The sequence below is a fragment of the Chiloscyllium plagiosum genome, unplaced genomic scaffold (assembly GCF_037043375.1).
Source record: "Chiloscyllium plagiosum isolate Xiang-an unplaced genomic scaffold, Cpla_swu_hap1 HiC_scaffold_16, whole genome shotgun sequence".
In the NCBI taxonomy this organism is placed as follows: Eukaryota; Metazoa; Chordata; class Chondrichthyes; order Orectolobiformes; family Hemiscylliidae; genus Chiloscyllium; species Chiloscyllium plagiosum.
In genome coordinates this window covers 23,775,595-23,794,357 of record NW_028270154.1, presented here as the reverse complement: position 1 = coordinate 23,794,357, position 18,763 = coordinate 23,775,595, and the positions used below count along the sequence as shown (strand labels likewise).

The 18,763-nt window shown below is 39.6% G+C and overlaps 1 protein-coding gene and 1 long non-coding RNA gene across 15 annotated transcripts in view; one reads left to right on the top strand and one right to left on the bottom strand.

The window, feature by feature from the left end:
• LOC122556528 (teneurin-2-like) overlaps positions 1-18,763 on the bottom strand; it is a 2,772,576-nt gene that overhangs the window by 1,311,111 nt on the left and 1,442,702 nt on the right. The gene's annotated exons all lie outside the window — the stretch shown is intronic.
• LOC148147499 (uncharacterized) lies at positions 1,548-13,548 on the top strand. Its single transcript, XR_015759636.1, has 3 exons — positions 1,548-1,921; positions 9,820-9,985; positions 13,357-13,548. It is a non-coding gene; the product is annotated as an uncharacterized LOC148147499 (long non-coding RNA).

Here is an 18,763-nt window from a genome sequence, read left to right as displayed (position 1 = left end):
TTAGTAAGTTTATAGATGACACCAAAATTGGTGTAGAGGACAGCGAAGATTATCTCAGAGTACAATGGGACCTTGATCAGATGGGCCAATGGGTCAAGGAGTGGCAGATGGAATTTAATTCAGATAATTGTGCGGCGTTATATTTTGGCAAAGCAAATCAGGGCAGAACTTACATAGTTAATGGTGGGGCCCTGAGGAGTGTTGCCAAACAAAGAGATCGAGGTGTGCAGGGGCATAGTTCCTTGAAAGTGGAATTGCAGGTGGATAGGGTGGTGAAGAAGGCATTTGGCACGCTTACCTTCATTGGTCAGAACATTGAGTATTGGATTTGGGAAGTCATGTTGCGACTGTACAGGACATTGTACAGCACATTGTACTGCACATTATTCTGGTCACCTTTCTATAGGAGGAATGTTGTGAAACTTGTGAGGTTGTAGAAAAGATCTATAAGGATGTTGCTGAGACTGGGTGGTTTGAGGGAAAGGCTGAATAGGCTGAGACTTCTTTTCCCTGGAGCATCGGAGACTGAGTGGTGGAGACTGAGAGGTTTATAAAAATCATGAGGGACATGGATAGGATGAATAGTCAAGGTCTTTTTCCCTCGGGTGGGGAGTCCAAAACTGGAGGGACATAGGTTTAAGGTGGGAGAGGAAAGATTCAAAAAGGACTTGAGGGGTAGCTTTTTTATGCAGAGTGTTTTGCATGTATGGAATGTGCTGCCAGAGGAAATTATGGAGTTGGGTACAATTACAACATTGAAAAGGCATCTGGATGAGTACACAAATTGGAAGGATTTAGAGGGATATGGGCCAAGTGCTGGCAAATGGACTCGATCAGATTTGAATGTCTGGTTGATGCAGACAAGTTGGACCACAAGGTCTGCTTCCGTGCTGTATAACTCTGACTCTATAACCAAACAGATGTGATTCATATCAACATCAGATGCCAACAGCATGGGGTTAATTCCCACACCTGCTGAGATCACCATGAAGGACCCTCCTCAACCTCTCCCCCTACGTGAGGTGTGGTGACCCTCAGGTTAAACCATCACCAGCTGTCCCACTGTAATGAGAGAGCAGTCTAATCATCCTCTGGGATTATGGCAACCTTTCATTTATCAGAGGCAGAATTCAAAAGAACAAAACAATGATTTCAATTCCAATTGTTTCTAGAGTGAAACAATTCCAGCTGTGATTGGAAAAAATTGAGGAAAAGAAATAGGGAGACCATTTGTATAAAGACAATGCATATTGTTTCCCTATATACTGAAAGTGTTATGGCAGCTGAGTAATAATACTTTGTATCTGTGCCTGTGTATAGAATCTAGAGAGACTCTCCTTGAGGTCAGTATACTTACATAAAAGATACCCAAAAGATAATTCTGTTTACATTGCAGTGTCATGCTTTTACTGTTAATATTGTTAACCAGAATTCAAAACAAAAAAAAAGGCAAAAGCCAAAGGGACACTGGCTGACAGCCCTGAAAATCTGCTGGATCTGTCTTGTTCACTTGGCATATTTTTCCTCCCACCTCCTTTCAAGCCAACTTTGGTTAGTTATTTCACAATGTGGATTCAAGAGGCACACTGGCTTGATACACATGGTTAGGGCGATTGTTCCAGAATTAATCAAGTTTGCTCATTTTGAGAGGATGCAAATCTTGCCCACTCAAAGGTGTGGATTGATTACCAGCTACTTTTTGTACAGGACTACCAGTCTGCCTTCCGAAAAATGGTGTCCAATGTGATCATTCTGTGAATGATTTGACATTATCCTGACTTAACACAACCCTACAAGTTGATGTGTTGGTACACTTTCTAACATTCTTCAGACAACAAGCATTCTCGACTAAGAATAGACTTTGCAATAGAAATTAGGGACTGTACCAGTGCTGGATAAAGGTGCAACAATGGACCAGCAGGTAAGGTCATGTTTAAGAACTTATTGCTATTACAAAAGTTGTGAAGTACGCTAGAATGCTTTCGGCAATGGTGAAATCTTGGTGTGGACTTGATGGGGGCGGGGGTCTTAACTTATCGTCATAAGAAGGACAGAGGTGGTATTGTGGTGATGAATCATGACTCCAAAGTATTTACAGACATCTCTTTTCATTTCAAAATGTGTTGTGTTTAACAGGAGGGCAGCTACAAAAAAAACCTACAAATTTACATTCAATGACTGTCTGGTAAAGTCTTGTGCGAAGCCAATGGAAAGTTGCATGTGTAAATTGTCAGGGAAACTTTGACAAAGGAGAGACTTTAACAATAAGAGATAATGAGGGGCTGACAATTTGTCCCTCTCAGCAGAAAGGCATGTCGTGCAGACATATCCATTTTACGTTACAGGAATATACAAGGACGGAGGTTAAAAACTAAATAAAAACCAAAAGAACTGTCGATGTAATAAATCAGAAACAAAAACAGAACTGGCTGGAAAAGCTCAGCAGTTTTGGCAGCATCTGTGAAGAGAAATCAGAGTTAACATTTCAGATCCAGTGATCCTTCCTTAGAACTTAGTTCTAAGGAAGGGTCACAGGGCCTGAAACTTTAATTTTGAATTTGCTTCACAGATGCTGCGGGGCCTGCTGAGCTTTTCCAGAACTTCTGTTTTTGTTTCAGAGGATAAAAAGCCAGTTTCAACTAGACTGAAGAAGATTAGTGGGACTTAATGTTCTTGTGTTTGCTGGGTGAAGTTCAAGCATTAGCATGCAGTGAAGGTAACAGTTGAAGCATTATCCCCTAGTCATAGAGCTGTACAGCACGGAAACAGATCCTTCAGTCCAACTGACCAGATATCCTAAATTAATCTAGTCCCATTTGCCAGCATTTGGCCCATATCACACTGACTCCTTCCTATTCGTGTATCCATCCAGATGCCTTTTAAATGCTGTAATTGTACTAGACTCCACCACTTCCTCTGGAAGCTCATTCTATATGTGCACCATGCTGTGTGTGAAAACATTGCCCCTTAGGTCCCTTTTAAATCTTTCTCCTCTCACACTAAACTGTGCCCTCTAGTTTTGGACTCCGCTACCCTGGGGAAAATACCATGGCTCTTCATCCTATCCATGCCCCTCATGATTTTATAAACTTCTATAAGGTCACCCCTCAGCCTCTCACTCAAAGGAAAGTAGCCCGAGCCTATTCAACCTCTCCCTATAGCTCAAACCTTCCAACCTCAGCAACATCTTTTCTGAACCCTTTCAGGTTTCATGGCATCCTTCTGAGAGCAGGGAGACCATAATGAATGCAGGATTCCAAAAGGGCTCTAACGTAGTCACCCCAGTGTTGGAGGTAAAGACTGAAATAACTCCACAGAAGGCAGTATCCCACCACCAAGTCACCCTTTATTTACATGTGGGAAGTCCTTGACACTGATTCAGCTTTCAGAGTGAACAGGATGTCTGACACTCATGCTCTTACCTGTCCACCAGGGCTCCCTGATCGGACCAGGTTAACAGCTCCAATCAGGGAACTCATATTCTATAAGGCCAGCTGGCTGACCACATTACAATCACTAAAAGGATCATCTCTAACACTGAGCACAACAAGCCAGTTAAAAAAAGGTAAAACAACAACAATCAACTCTTTTCACCCTGAATGCTGCAATTCGGTCTCAGTTAAAAGGAATCAGAAGTGCAAACTCTCCACCAAACTGAAAAGTTAAAGGTTGTGAAGCTAACTACCAATGTCAGTGCTACTGGTAACCTCCAGAACAATGATCACCATTCAACTCTCCTTTCTTCGCGGACAGTTCAGAGACTAATCTGTATATCTTTTCTTCACTATTATCTGTTTAGATTCACCTCTTATTTTTAATCTGTTTGTGTGTATTGCCTCATTAATAATTCTCCCATTCAGTGATAAATCAACCCACTCTGTGTAAATTTAAGAAAGCCATGTTAAGATGGCTTGCTGTAGGATGGTGGGTAGGTGATGGGAGAGACATTCAGAATTTTACAGGCCTCCATGCCACCTGCTGGTGGAGACTATTTACTTTACACAAGATATGTGGAGACAGCAAAAGGTGAGATGGAGCATCTGAATGTGAAGGCTGATATCCAAGTACCGGAAACCGCTTCCAAGTGAAGATGGGATATTGTCCATTGATTGACATGGGAGTTTGGCCATATAGTTGTGGATGTCATGTGATTGACTTTGGCCACCCATATGAGATGATTAAAGCTTTGGAGTACTGCTGCAGGAGCTTAGACCTAGACACTGGGAATTAATGAGCTTAAAATTAACCATCTCTTTTGAGGTGGTCTTTGAATGCCTCTTGCTATCTGTTTCTGATTCCCCTTGCTCCCAAAGGAACATGGCATCTGTCTTCATGTGCGGTTTTACCAAATGACTCCAGCATCTCATCTATTGCCTTGCAAAACTCTCTTCTCTGGTGATACATTTTCAACGCTTTATGTTGCAGAATATTATTCAGTGCAGCTTTCCTTTACGAGGAACTGCCTTTAAGAACAGAATGTTGCTTGCATCACATCGTATTAGTGAATTTCTCCCTGGCCTTCTGCACAATGTAAATGTAGCCAGGTGTGTGACAAACATTTGACCTGTTCCACTGTCATGGTAATGAGGTAGCAGCACCAAATTTACATGCTCACCACCTCCAATGCAACTGGCACACTTCAAATTGGGGTAAACCAATTTTGAGCTTTCATTGAAAGATAGTAATCTGTTCTGGATTGATTCTCCACATAGGGAAAAAAAATCCCAAATATTATATTTGGGCGGCACGGTGGCACAGTGGTTAGCACTGCTGCCACACAGCGCCAGAGACCCGGGTTCAATTCCCGCCTCAGGCGACTGACTGTGTGGAGTTTGCACATTCTCCCCATGTCTGCGTGGGTTTCCTCCGGGTGCTCCGGTTTCCTCCCACAGTCCAAAGATGTGTAGGTCAGGTGAATTGGCCATGCTAAATTGTCTGTAGTGTTAGGTAAGGGGTAAATGTAGGGGTATGGGTGGTTTGCACTTCGGCAGGTCGGTGTGGACTTGTTGGGCCGAAGGGCCTGTTTCCACACTGTAAAGTAATCTAAATAGAGTACAACGGATACAATACAGTAGAGTACTGTGTTAGTTTCCTGAATGACAATGCAACAGAGAGGGAAAGTGTAGATTCCCAAACAATATTTTCTGAACAAAGTTTTACCACTGACAGAGAGGTGGATAGCAAACCATATTTTCCTATGAGGGTGATTTCGACCAGATAGAAATTTACAAAATTATGACAGGCATGGATAGAATGGATACTCTGAGTCTTTTTTTCCCAGGCTAGAAATTATTAGAGGACATAGCTTTAAATTAAAAGGGGGTAAGTTTAAAGGAGATATGAAAGGCAAGTTTTTTTTTTAAATGGAAGGTGAAAAGTGTCTGGAATAAGCTGTCAGAGGAAATGGCAGAAGCAGATTCAATAGCAATGTTTAAGAGGTATCTTGACAGATACATGAATAGGCCGGGAAGAGAGGGATATGGATCATGTTGAGACAACAGTTTTTTAGTTCAGAAAGGTGTCCTGTGTCAGCACAGGATTGATTCTGTGCTGTACCATTCTTTCTTCTTTATTTGTTCTTTGAAAGAGAAGAGGAATATTTGCAACCCATTTCTCAGGCTCTGCACCGAATCATTCTTAATATTGTTTGATAAATGAAAATATTTTTCATATTTTCCTTGATTGTTTAATGTCTAGAAGTTTGAACAAGAAGGAGAATCGGAAAGGAGAAAGGAAGAAAGGAACAACAATAGTCCACAAATAGGAAGATGATGGACTATTTTCTGTGAAACTTCGGGGTCGTGATCATGTTCTGGATGCTGTTTGAGGAAATGTTGCATATGTAAAAAAAAAAGTTGAACATGAGCAGAATTGCCAAAAAGCTCTGCACAGCAGAAATAGAAGAGGAAGCAGTTCATTTGTGTCTGATGGGGAGGTTTTTATTGAAGAGAAAACTAGCAATGTCATCATCTCTAAGTTCTGAGCAATGCTGTTCAGGAACAAAGCAGGAAGGGGTGTCTCATTAAACAGATCTCAAAAGGCCAAAGAAGAACAATGAGGTTGAAATGTTTCTTCTGCAATTATAATGTATCACTGAATTTCAGTGTTGTCCAGGTCAGGCTGTGGTGAAGATTTTTACTCCTGTATCTACACACAAGTAAAACCAGTTTGAATTAAGATTTTGTTTTTTAAAAATCTTTGCTCTAATTAATTCTATCCCCATTTCTTCCTTGATCAGGCAAAATTCTGGGGAAACCAGGCACCCATCATAAAGTGCCTAGAGTCGATAGATTAGATTACTTACAGTGTGGAAACAGGCCCTTCGGCCCAACAAGTCCACACCGACCCGCCGAAGCGCAACCCACCCAGACCCATTCCCCTACATTTACCCCTTCCCCTAACACTACGGGCAATTTAGCATGGCCAATTCTCCTAACCTGCACATTTTTTGGATTGTGGGAGGAAACCAGAGCAAACCCACGCAGACACAGGGAGAATGTGCAAACTCCACACAGAGAGTCGCCTGAGGCGGGAATTGAACCCGTATCTCTGGTGCAGCTAACCACTGTGCCACCGTGCCGCCCATCATAAAGTGGACTTGGGGACTCCCCCAAATAAAAGACAGGTCATAATTGAGAAGAGAATAGAGGAATGATTGAAAAGGATAAAACATAAATCACGGTTGGATTAAGTGCAGAAAGAAAAAGAAAACAAAAAAAGGGTGAGAAAAACACAAAAATAAAAGGTATTTTTTTAAAGTTAAAATTGAAAAAAATACATTTCATTACCTGTAGAATGGAGATTCCAAAGAACATTTCCTATTCTCTGCAAATAGGAAATGGTAGCAGGTTATTTGATTATTGGGGAGGAACTGACAAATGAGTTGAAATGGCCCTTAGTTCATGCCACCACCCCCTCCCACCCACACTCCACATATTTTCTACAGGGTGACTGTTTAGCACTCTGAAGCACAAGTCACAGCTAATCCTTCTCTCTCTCATTCAACAGCAAAGTGAATAATTTGTAACCAATCACCAGCTCAGGTTAAATATTGAACCTAGGATCTTCACAATCAATTTGACTTTCTTTATGATATTGCTGATTCTCTGGAGGCCATTCACAATAAAGATGCTTTAGTCCAAACTATATCAGTAATATTGGATATACAGGAAACATATAAATGATTGAGAATGTGCAATAGTGTACTTCACTTGTTAGATTATTTTTCCTCATCCTTTGGCTCAATCAAGTTTGGATGTTGTAAATTGCTGGAAGTTGATAATAGCAGAGCCAGGGCAATGGAGCACCTGGCACCTTGTGCAATAACAGAAACAACAGCCTATTCCCCCAAATAAATGACATGTCATAATTGAAAAGAGAATAGAGGAATGATTGAAAAGGATAAAACAGAAATCACGGTTGGATTAAGTGCAGAAAGTAAAAGAAAACAAAAAAGAATTAAGGATGAGAAAAATACAAAAATAAAAGGTATTTTTTAAAGTTAAAATTGAAAACATACATTTTATTACTTGTAGAATGGAGATTCAATGTTTTAAGTTGTTCTCTGTGTGTGTGTGTTCGTGTGTGTGGGGGAAGGGGGGGAGGGAAGGGGAAGGAAGATATTATAGAAGTATAACTAGTGTCATTTAATATGAGTCCAAACATTGTATATTATGGGTAATTTGTTTCAACAATGCAATTACAGCATCTTCTTCAAATTCACAAGGGGGCTGAGGACAAGCTCCTGTTTTTGTGAAGCTAATGGCAGAGAAACACAAATACCAGGGCTTAGATTAAAATTTCAATTTCTAAATAGCTTGTGTCTTTCTGGCACTAAGTGATCTGTGCACATTTCTCTCTTGACTCCTGCATGTGTTCAATTCATACTGAACAATAGCCAATTTATACACACTTGATACTCTGACTCACAATTTGTCAGCATGTGTTTTTGTGTTGTGAATTCCAGGAAATCTCTGCAATCATTTGGCACTGTGCAGATCAAGGTTCACATGGCTTTGTCATTGTCCACAATTAAAACAGTGAACCTACGCTTTTGTACTGGTGCTATCGTGACTTCCTTGAGAGGATTACAAGGTTTAGGGATGTGAATTGGTTACTTGAAATTAAATTTTGAATCATTCCTAACACCACTTCAAATGTTAATCATTTTCAGACCAGGTCCAATGCCCAAGTATACAGTGGCGGGACCAATATCAGAGGCATTCATGAAGGACTCGGCAGCAGTATATCTTTGCTTTTTGAAAGTTGAAGAAGTATTGCATATGCATGTACATTGGAACTACATCTGCATTTTGCCATTGAACAGCAATGAATGTCTCAAGTTCACAGTCAGTTCAATTGGAAGATCTGAGCCCATGTTTTGTTGGCTGCTGGAGACCAGCTGTATGGTATGCCACCAAATTCCACTTGAATCATTGGGAGTCACTGTGAGTTACTCAGGAAATACTCGTTCCAACTACTCAGCAACTTTCAAGGACAAAGCTGCCAGAGCACATAATACGAGAGATGATAAATTATTTCACTCGGTCTCACTTTGATTTTTTTTAAAAGTACTGTAAATAACTGCCATTTCTTTGAAGTACAGATTGACAGAAATAAGAGCTGAGAACGATCGATCACTGATTGAATTATGTGCACTTCCTTCAAGTTTGAGGTCCAGTTCACAGTCCCACTTGGAGCAGAAAATGATTCAGTCAGAATACGTACAGTAGCCATACCAAGAAGGCTTCCATTCCCCAAGTCCGGTTTTCTATCCAGGTCCTAGAAGCACAAGTAAAGTGCCGCAGCTCAAGGGTGTACTGAGGGTTGTGGGCTGCATAACAAAAACCTTTCTCCTCAAAGAGTGACAAATTTGCATCCTTTCCACCAGTCACTCTTCAAGCGACTTGCAAAGTGCAAATCAATATTCCTCTCAATTTTCACAGACATCAAGTTACCAAATGTGAAATATCAAGTTCTGTACTGATGACACTAACCCCCAAACATTGGACAGCTTGCTGACACACAACATCTATCCCTGCTTAAAAATAACCACCAAGACACTGTGAGCCCCTTCTCATGGTTACTATGCTTCAGCATAAGCCAACAGAATCAGTACGTGAAATATATCATTTGACATAATGCTCCTTTAAACAATCCCGAGACTATAGATTTCCTTTCATACCCTGAAGCAGGGAGGGATGGGTGAAGCAGTGTAACCATTTCTCCACACAGGTATGTATCAAAGGTAAATTGGAAAGGGTGTTAACATAACGTTGCTATGCAGTAATACAAATAGCACTGTCGTTTACAGATTGAAAAAAATTATATTACTAAGAGCATTTGGACACAAAGACAGTGTCAAGCAAGGTTATTACCTATCTTTATGCAGTGCATACACTATCCAATTTCTCAAAGCTACTGAACTTCCAGAAAATGGACAATTTATGTTCCCTATAGGGAGCCATATTACATTTAATGTTATGTACTTTCAATACTCAGGCTGATATCGGGCTACCATTTGTACCTGTCTGTAACTAATTTAGACATCAAATTAGATTGTGTAGCCATTTCCCTCATGTCATATATTTTTATTGCTGCACGCTGATGACTATGTAATTACTTGAAGATAGCTCTGAAATTTCTGGTTAAATAATTGCATATTGAGAGCAACCCAAATCGTATCAACCAGCAGGCAAGCTGAATGAATGTTTAAAAAATGAAAAGGGATGAGAAAATGAAAATTGAATAAATCAAAGATTATTTTAAATCTGCTTTGTTTTGTTTTAAGGTTCTTTCTTTTCTCGATTTTTTTTCAAGCTTGAACCTCTGAAAGAATTTTAAGAAGTTCTAGAAGGAGAAAGTGATCAGAATGTGTGGATTTGCCCCCAAGTACCACTGGTATCACTGATATACCGGGGACAGAAGCTGACAGAGCAGAATCAGCTACTCATGGACAATCTGGCACTTGTTCACATCTCCAAATGTAAGCCCGCCTCACACAGCGATTAGCATTGTGAGAATTCTTTCTTATACATCTCAGGGGAACATTAATTTCATTTAATAAGATGATCAATTTGAGAAATTGAGTTTCCACTGTGCAACTGGGTGACATCAGTCTGCCAAGCTTGTCATCGCATTTAAATTAGGTTTCCTCAGTGTTCAATAACAGAAATTTGATTTTACAGTTTACCAAATTATTAAACAGTTTTTCCAATGTGAAGGGATAGAAAAAGAATTAGCTGAGTATAACTTAAGTGGCCTGTATTGAATGATTAAAGGCACTTTGGGAATCCTAACCTGATTTGAGCTGCATTGGCTGTGACTATTGAACAATGAAGGCATTTTAAGCCTTCACTATACTGCAGCTCCAAGCAGTGACCTTGGAAGTCCCACATCACCTTTTGTACCTCACAGTATTGAGAAGAATACTTGTGTCTCTATTTTTATGCATCTGTTTGAACAGTTGCGTTGGGATAAAAGTTTCTCAATTTGGAAGACCGATAATTGGATAGAATGTGAAAGTGCATCAAATTTCATTCCAAATTGCTGTTAATAAACTATAAAAATTAAGTTTGTGACAGTATAATGTTTTGTACAACAAACAAAAAAACTTTCTATCCTTTCTGAAATGATTTAATATCAAGTTGATAACATGGTGGACTTCAGAATTATTGGTTAACACTGACCACAGAAGCTGTAACTAAGAGAGGGGATGATACCATAGTGACAATGTTAATGGTTTAGCAATCTAAATGCCTGCCTAATACTCTGGAGACCCAAGTTCAATTCCAACCACAGCAGCTGATGGATTTTAAATTCAATTAATTCATAAGAATCTGGGATTAAAATGCAGTCTCAAAAATAATGACCGTGAAACTATTGCATTGTTGTAAAAACCCATCTCATTCACTATAGGAAATCTGCTGGCCTACACCGACAGAGCCACAACAATGCGGTTGACTTTTAAGTGCCACACGACTTCAGCAAACTGCTAAATCAGGAAAAAAAAACAAATAGATCACTTGGTACTGAGCAAGACTTTGGAAATGACAAAGATGCATCACAGTTCCCCTCCATAGTTCTCCTCACAAACATCTGGAAGCTTCTACCAAAATTAGGAGAGCTGTCCCATAGGCTAATGAGATAGTCATATTCACTGAATCATACCTTGCAGCTAATGTACCAGCCTCCTCCATCACATTTACTGGGTGTATCCTGTCCCAATGATAGGACAGATCCATGAAAGATGATAGAAAAGAGGTATAGTCAGACAGAGACCTCAACATTGACTCCAGACGCCCTTGAAATTGCATATCATCAGATAGAGCATGCACAAGTAAACCTTTGGCTGATTTCCACCTACTGTCCTCCCTCAGATGACCAATCAGCATTCTGTGTTGACCATAAGCTTCAAGAAACACTGAGGAAAGCATGACAATAGAATGTACTCTGGGTGGGGCCTCAATTCCAATCACAAAGAGTGATTCATTGACATCACTTTTGACCCAGCGACAAAGGACATTTTTGTCATCTGGGCCAGATGAGGAAACAAATAAGAAGGGAAAACCTACTTCACTCTAATCTCATTGAAAGAGATGTCTCAGTTGTATCTGTTCATGACAGCTTTTCTTGAGAGACAAGGCCTGCTTTCACACTGAGGATGCTGTCCCTCAAGGTATGTTGCGTTAACACCCCGCTAAATAGCATAGACTCAAATCAGATAATTCATCAAACTAAGAATCAATCTTGGTTCAGTGCGGAATTCAGAAATGTATGCCAGGAGCAGTAGCAGATAAATTTAAAAATAAGATGTCATCCGAGTGAAGCGACAATATAGGGCAGCATGCATGTTAGAAAGTAGAAGCAGCATATGATTGACAGACCTAAGCAAACCAACAACCAGTGGATTAGATCAAAAGTCTGCAATCTTACCATTATCAGTCATGAATGGCAGCAGATAATTAAAGAACCAATGGGCGGATAGTGCTCCACAAATATTCCCATCATCAAATGATGAGGAAGCCCGATACATCAGTGCATAAAGATAAGGCTGAAGTACTCATAATCATCTTCAGCCAGAAGCATTAAGTGTATGAGCCATCTTGGTCTCCTCTTGAAATCCCTAATATTATGAATGTCAGTCTTCAACCAATTTAATTCACTTCATGTGATTCATGATTGAAGATACTGGTCACATCAAAGGCCTGACAACATTCAAGGAGTTTTATTGAAGACTTGTGTCCCAGATACACCTACATGCCTAGCTAAGCTGTTTGTGGAAAGTTACCCAGGTAAGATGTGCCAAATAAACAAATCCAATCTGGTTAATTTCCACTATATCAGTCTACTCTCAATCACCCACAAAATGATGGAAGGTGTCATTGAGAATACAATCAGACAGAGCTGATATATCAATAACCTGCTTAATAATTTTCATTTTGGGTTCTGCCAGGCCCACTCAAATATTGACCTCATTACAGCCTTGGTTCAAAGATGAACAAAAATGGTGAGATGAGAGCAACTACCTTCAAATATAGATTGACTGATTGTGGCATCAAGGAGCACCAAATAAAATATGAGTCATTGGAAATTGGGGGGAAATTCTACACTGGTTTGAGTCATGATAGCACAGAAGAAAATGCTTATGGTTATTTCGGGTTAATTGTCTCAATTACAGGATATCAGTGCAGGGTAGTGTCCTTTGCCCAACCAACCTCAGCTGCTTCTTCAATAACCTTCCCTTTATATAAATAAAGTTGGAATGTTTCCAGATAGTTGTACATCATGTTTCATGGGTGAATAAGAAAAAAAGAAACAAGCCATTTCACCCAACTGGTCTTCGCAAGCCTCCTCTCTGAACCTATTCTTTTGAGATAAATAAATGCATGTTTTGCACTGTATGCCATTTGTTCACAAGCCCTGAGATTTGTTTCACATTTCCTGTACCATCATTGACAAATGGGAAAGGAACTCTGGCTCCAGCATTTTAATTTATGCTGCTTTCAAGTATGAAGCTCTGTACTGTGGAGGGTATAGATCTTATGCAGTATGCAATATCACACACAGAAACTAACAGACATAGACAGGCACACTAAACCAGCAATAAGCAATCTGCATTCAATAAAATCAATAAATAAAACAGGACTTGTTTCTCGAAAACAAATATGTGCCGGTTGTATTGGTTCTCACAACTATATTATAAATACTGAACAGTTTTCAGTGAATTATGTAAAGTTACAGAGAAAGTTATGAAGATTAAATTCAATAGTCTCCAATTCAAATTGTGGGTTATGTGATTAACACTCAATGTAATACCAGAAATCTGATAATTCATTACTGTTTCCTCATTTGAAGGCTGGCTGCATCCAACTAAATGCTTTCCATGCACAAGCTCAAAAGGCAGAGGAGGGACTTAGGCAAGAGAGTCAAGGTCAGGAATTGAGCTTGAAGACCTGATGCGCTGCTGCAAAATATTCAACAGTGTAAAATGTGTTGGATACATGTAAGTGTGCCTTCAAATGCGATCTTCTAATAAAGGATTGACTAACTTCAGCCACTGCTTCATTTTTTACATCCCCACCTACCAGCAATCTCTATCCATTAAGATTCATATCTAACATTCATTAGTTCCATTGCGCTCACACGTTTAGCAATTCTACAGCCTTAAATTCATATATCACAATTCTCACACAGAGACTGCTTTCAACTATGACAGGCACACCAGCCAGAGAGATTAGCTGTAAGATACTGTTGGTGAATATGGGCAAAGGTAATTCACAAGGGCAACAGAAGTGTTATGGTTTTATGGACAAGGGATTTGCCATGTTCTAATCCCTGTGACTATTTTGGAGACACCATTGTTGAAGCAAAAGGATATGGAAATCAAACACTAAAGGAATGCATAGGGTAATTAGTGGACTTGTCTGCAATATGACAAAATTTCATTTATAAATTTGGTTTGGAATGTTAATGTTGTGGTCAGGTTTATTTTAGTGTTATGTACAGATAAATGCTGCGATGCACAGTCACAGAGGAAAGTCAAATTGTGGGGAAATTGGTGAATAGAAATCTGGAGTTACAGTTTTAGGTATCATATTCAAATAAGTTCTTCATTGAATTTGGTTAACTCCTTCCTTCCATTTTCTCTTCCTCAACTTTATTTGCCTGTTCCTCAGCATTTCACCGTACAGCTAGTAGTAAGGGCTATCTTCTCATGATCGAAAGCTTTTGCAGCATGCAATAGACCACCAGAATTTTGATACCTGCTCTGCCCGAGTACTGCAGGGCTTGCTTGCAGCAGAGGAAGCTTTGTTTGTGTATGACAATGATCTGTTCAATCACATTTCTTGTGGCAACTTAGCTTTCACTGTATACATGCTGTGTACATGTGTATGCACTGTACACTATTGCCACTGGCCAGGTAGTTAGCATTTTCTCTCAATAGGCACCTTTAGGTTTACTCTAGTGATCTAAATGGAGCTGGCATTATTATTGCTGCCATTGACGTTGACCTGCATGACTTGTTGCCTATGGTCACGTATCAGCTGGATACTGAGGAACTTGAATCCTTTTTGGTTCTGGCATAAGGCAGAGTTTAACGGCAGTGCCCAAAAAGTGATGTGTGTGCAGTCAATGGCTGTTCACATGACATGGAATCCTACAATCTTAGTGAGGCACGTGCTCACTCCATCTGTGTGTCTGTAGCAGGAGAGGATGAAATGTGCTTAGATGTTTTTTCCAAATAAGGAGCTTCCATGATTACCTAGTGAATGACAATCTGCAAAACCTTGCAAATGTTTTCAGCTCCAATCTGGAATGAGTCAACTCCATAAAAACTGTTTTTGACATGGTCTCTGCAGTCACTGGCTATGTAATCCTTGCTTTGCTCTGCGGTTATAGTCAGATAATGCTGCCTTTGAGGTGAAACATGAAATTGAGGCCCCAATCTGATCTCTTAGGTAGATGTTAAATATCCCCCAGCATTATTCAAAATCTGCCGGAGATCCTCGCTAACATTAATCCATCAATTTACATTATCCAAACCCGCTGCCATTTTTGACAGTGTAACCACAGTTGACTGGAGGACTGGTTTGAAATATGGAGTAATGCTAAAAGTGTGGGTTCAATTTTTGCATTTGCTAAAGTTACCATGTAGGAGTCTTTTTCTCAATCTCGCCCTCCACCTGAGCTGTGGTGACCCTTAGGTTACATCACCACTACTTATTTCTCTCTAATAAGAGAGCAGGCCTATGGCCTTGTAGGATGATGATGACCTTACACTTAAGTAAAAATTAATTGGAAGGACAACTTTGAAAGGTTATGGGGTCATGGAGAGTGCAATATCGATCTGATTCTTTCTTTCTCATACATTCCTGGCTGTTCTTGAATTAGGTTGACAACAGCATTCCATTAGTGGAGTAAACCACTCATGGCATTGTTGCATATTAGCTGCATGAAACAGCTTATTTAATCTGTTGTTCCAATTTTTGAGGCACCTACCTCCTCCAGAATAATCTGAAGTAGATCTGGCACCACTCAGGGCCAATGCATATGTTGAAGTGGAGTAATCAAATGAGCTCCTATTTTTCAAGTCTGCTTCTTGCATCCTAGTTCTGATGAGCACAAGATGAATGGTCTCAAATTTTCATCTCATTTTAGCAATTCCTAAACCATTAGTTGAAAGGGAATAGCAGCTTGAGATTGAAGTCAGCAATCCATTCTCCGACCTTGATTACCATAAAATATAACTTTAAGTTTTAAATATAACTTTAAAAATTAAAATGTTTAATAATATTGCCATATTTCAAGTTATGCATTTAGCTATGCATTTAGTTATGCACCCCCGCATCAGCATGCGGGGGTGAGAAGAGAAAAAGGGAATATCCAGACTCATTTGCATTTTTTCGTAGAGAGAGAAAAAAAATACCACAAGCAGCTGGAAGAGGGAAGAAATGTCTTGGATTCTTTCTCAAACCACTCCAGTGTAAATTTAGACAAATCAGTGAATAACATTGACAGTATTAGTTGATGGATATGTGAATTGGAACATAGTAACCCTCCTGATTGATATCACCAAGAATACAGCTGGATAATTGGACCAGAGGAAGAGATAGCAGGCACAACACAATGGATATCATTGAAATCCAATTTTGTTTGCCTAATGTTTTGGTGAACTTCCATTATAAATCTATTATACCTGAGAACAATAATTTTTCATTCAGAATAAACATAGAGGACAATGCATCTCAAATCTTAAATGTATAGTTCTCAATTAGTCATTAGTTGCATTGTGGAATCTCCTCTCTTTAACCTTCTCAAATTGTTCACCTTTACAAACCCACACCATTATTGCAAAGGGACTTTCAACATGCTCAGAGAAAATTAAAACAAATTCTGTGTCGTCCATACAGAGACATGTACCATTCAATGAAGGGAAATGTTTGCAATTTCTGTAAAATCATTTGCAATTGAAGATTAGGCCAAACAGCCACACAATTAATAAGTTATGCAATTAGAGATCCATGCTATAGTGCATGCACATTACTTGAATGACAGCTGAATAATGAAATCCTTTACTGTAATTGAACTACATTTTATTGCACTTCCTATCAAGCCGCTTTCATAAAACAATAAAAGGAAGGATAAAACATAAAATACAACTTCTTTTTGTAAGGAACTATGAGCCCATGGGTCATTACAGGAATGTTACTTCTATAGCTAAGCTGCTTTACAAGCTGTTCCATTTCTGCTTGAAAGGCTGAATGCATCGCCAAATCACTTGACCAGCCAGAACTCATCAGAGTTTCAAGTAGACCTGGCTGTGACAGCAAAGGTTATTTATGTGGTGATACATGCCAGTGGTGGCAAATTATTTCTTTGTAATCACATTACAATGAAAGTTGGTGGCAATGGGAAATATAGAGAAGATCTGAGGGAAGACACTTAACTGGTTGGCATGTCACAGAAAAGAGGAACAACTTGTATATTAACCATTTTTCTGAACCTCAACATGATCCAATAGAGTGTTATGATCAATTAATTTCTATTAAAATAATGCTTATCACTGTAAAATGCCGGAAAATAAATTACATTAAGTTTGTAAAATCATGTGGGGCATGAATAGGGTGAATATTCAAGAATATTCAAGGTCTTTTCCTTCAGGTATGGAGTCCAAAACTAGAGGCCATAGATTTAAGGTGAGAGGGGAAAGACTTAAAAGGGACCTAAGGGGCAGCTTTTCCACACAGAGGGCGGTGTGTGTCTGGAATGAGCTGCCAGAGGAAGTAGTGGAGGCTGGTACGATTACATTTAATTAGCATCCGGATGGACTTGGAGGGAAATGGGCCAAATGAAGTTAAATGGGACTAGATTAATTTAAGATACCTGGTATGCATGGGTGAGTTGAACTGAAGGATCTGTTTTGTGCTGTATAGCTTTATGATGCTATGACTGTATAAATGAATGAATAATTGATCTGTTCTTGGTGGTCCTGTATTGGAAGATCTGTGTTGGCGAGAAGTCCTGCAAGAGAACTCCTCACCAAAGATGCCTCTGCAAAATCCTGCAAATCAATGTGGAATAAGTGCTTCAATGATAATGTCCCCTTACAGATCAATATTCCTGGTATCAAAGCACTGGTTACGATCAATAATCTGCATTGGCTACATCATCCATATCATGCCTTGCACAAGACTTCCAAAACAAGCTCCCCACTTGGAGTGTTGCCATGGCAGACAGTTACCAGAACAACAGAGGGAACTCTCCATAAAGGTCCTCAAAGCTTCTGTGAAAAAGTGCGGCATTCGCACTGACCCTTGCCCTACATCACCCAGCAGCCGCAAAGATGCCAACAATCTCCAACGTCTTCAATAGATTGAAGTAGATGTCAAGCACCAACAATGGACGGAGGGATTGAAAACCTGAGCATGCTAGGACATGCTTCTTCAAACACCACTGAGTTCAAGACCCTCCAATTATGAATGTGTGCGTTTCAGTTGGAAAATGTACTTACATATAAGCAAAGACAAAAACTGCAGATGCTGGAAATCTGAAACAAAGGTTGCTGGAGGAAGCTCAGCAGGTCTGGAAACTTCATCAGAAGACTTGGAGAGTCAGCATGGACTGAAAGTATTAACTTTGCTTCTTTCTGTATAGCCATTGTCAGCGTTATTGAGTTTTTCCAGCGATTCTTGCTTTCAGTTGAAGATGTGGTCATTTGATGCAACAGGCTAAATTGTTGCATATCCAATGAAATCCCAAATTTTTGCAGTCTCATTTGAAAGATAAAATTGAGGATGTATTTAATCTACACACTCCTGTTCATATGTCCTAAAATGATTTCCAGTCAAAGAAATACTTCTGAAATATAGGCGCTGTTGAAATGTAACAAGTTTGGCAGTACAGTCAGGCTTACAAGCAGTAATAAGAATAATCAGAAAATCTGTCTTTAGTGATTTTAACTGTGAAGCTGAAAGCAGTAAATCATTTTTATAGCTTAATAACCAAGATAAATCTTGGCACAACCTGAGAGAAAATTTCATTGATTTTCTTTTAATTGTTTGCTGGAATTTTCTGCATCAATGTAAGAGGGTGATGCATCCTCCATTTAATGTCAACACAAAAAGTCATCCTGACAATGCAGCACACTTTCAGTACTGCACTGAAGTGTGTCTGTAGGAGGACTTGAACCTACTAATCATCTGACTCAGAGGTGAGATTGCTGCCACTAACCCAAAATTGCTGCCACCTATTAACCTAAGCT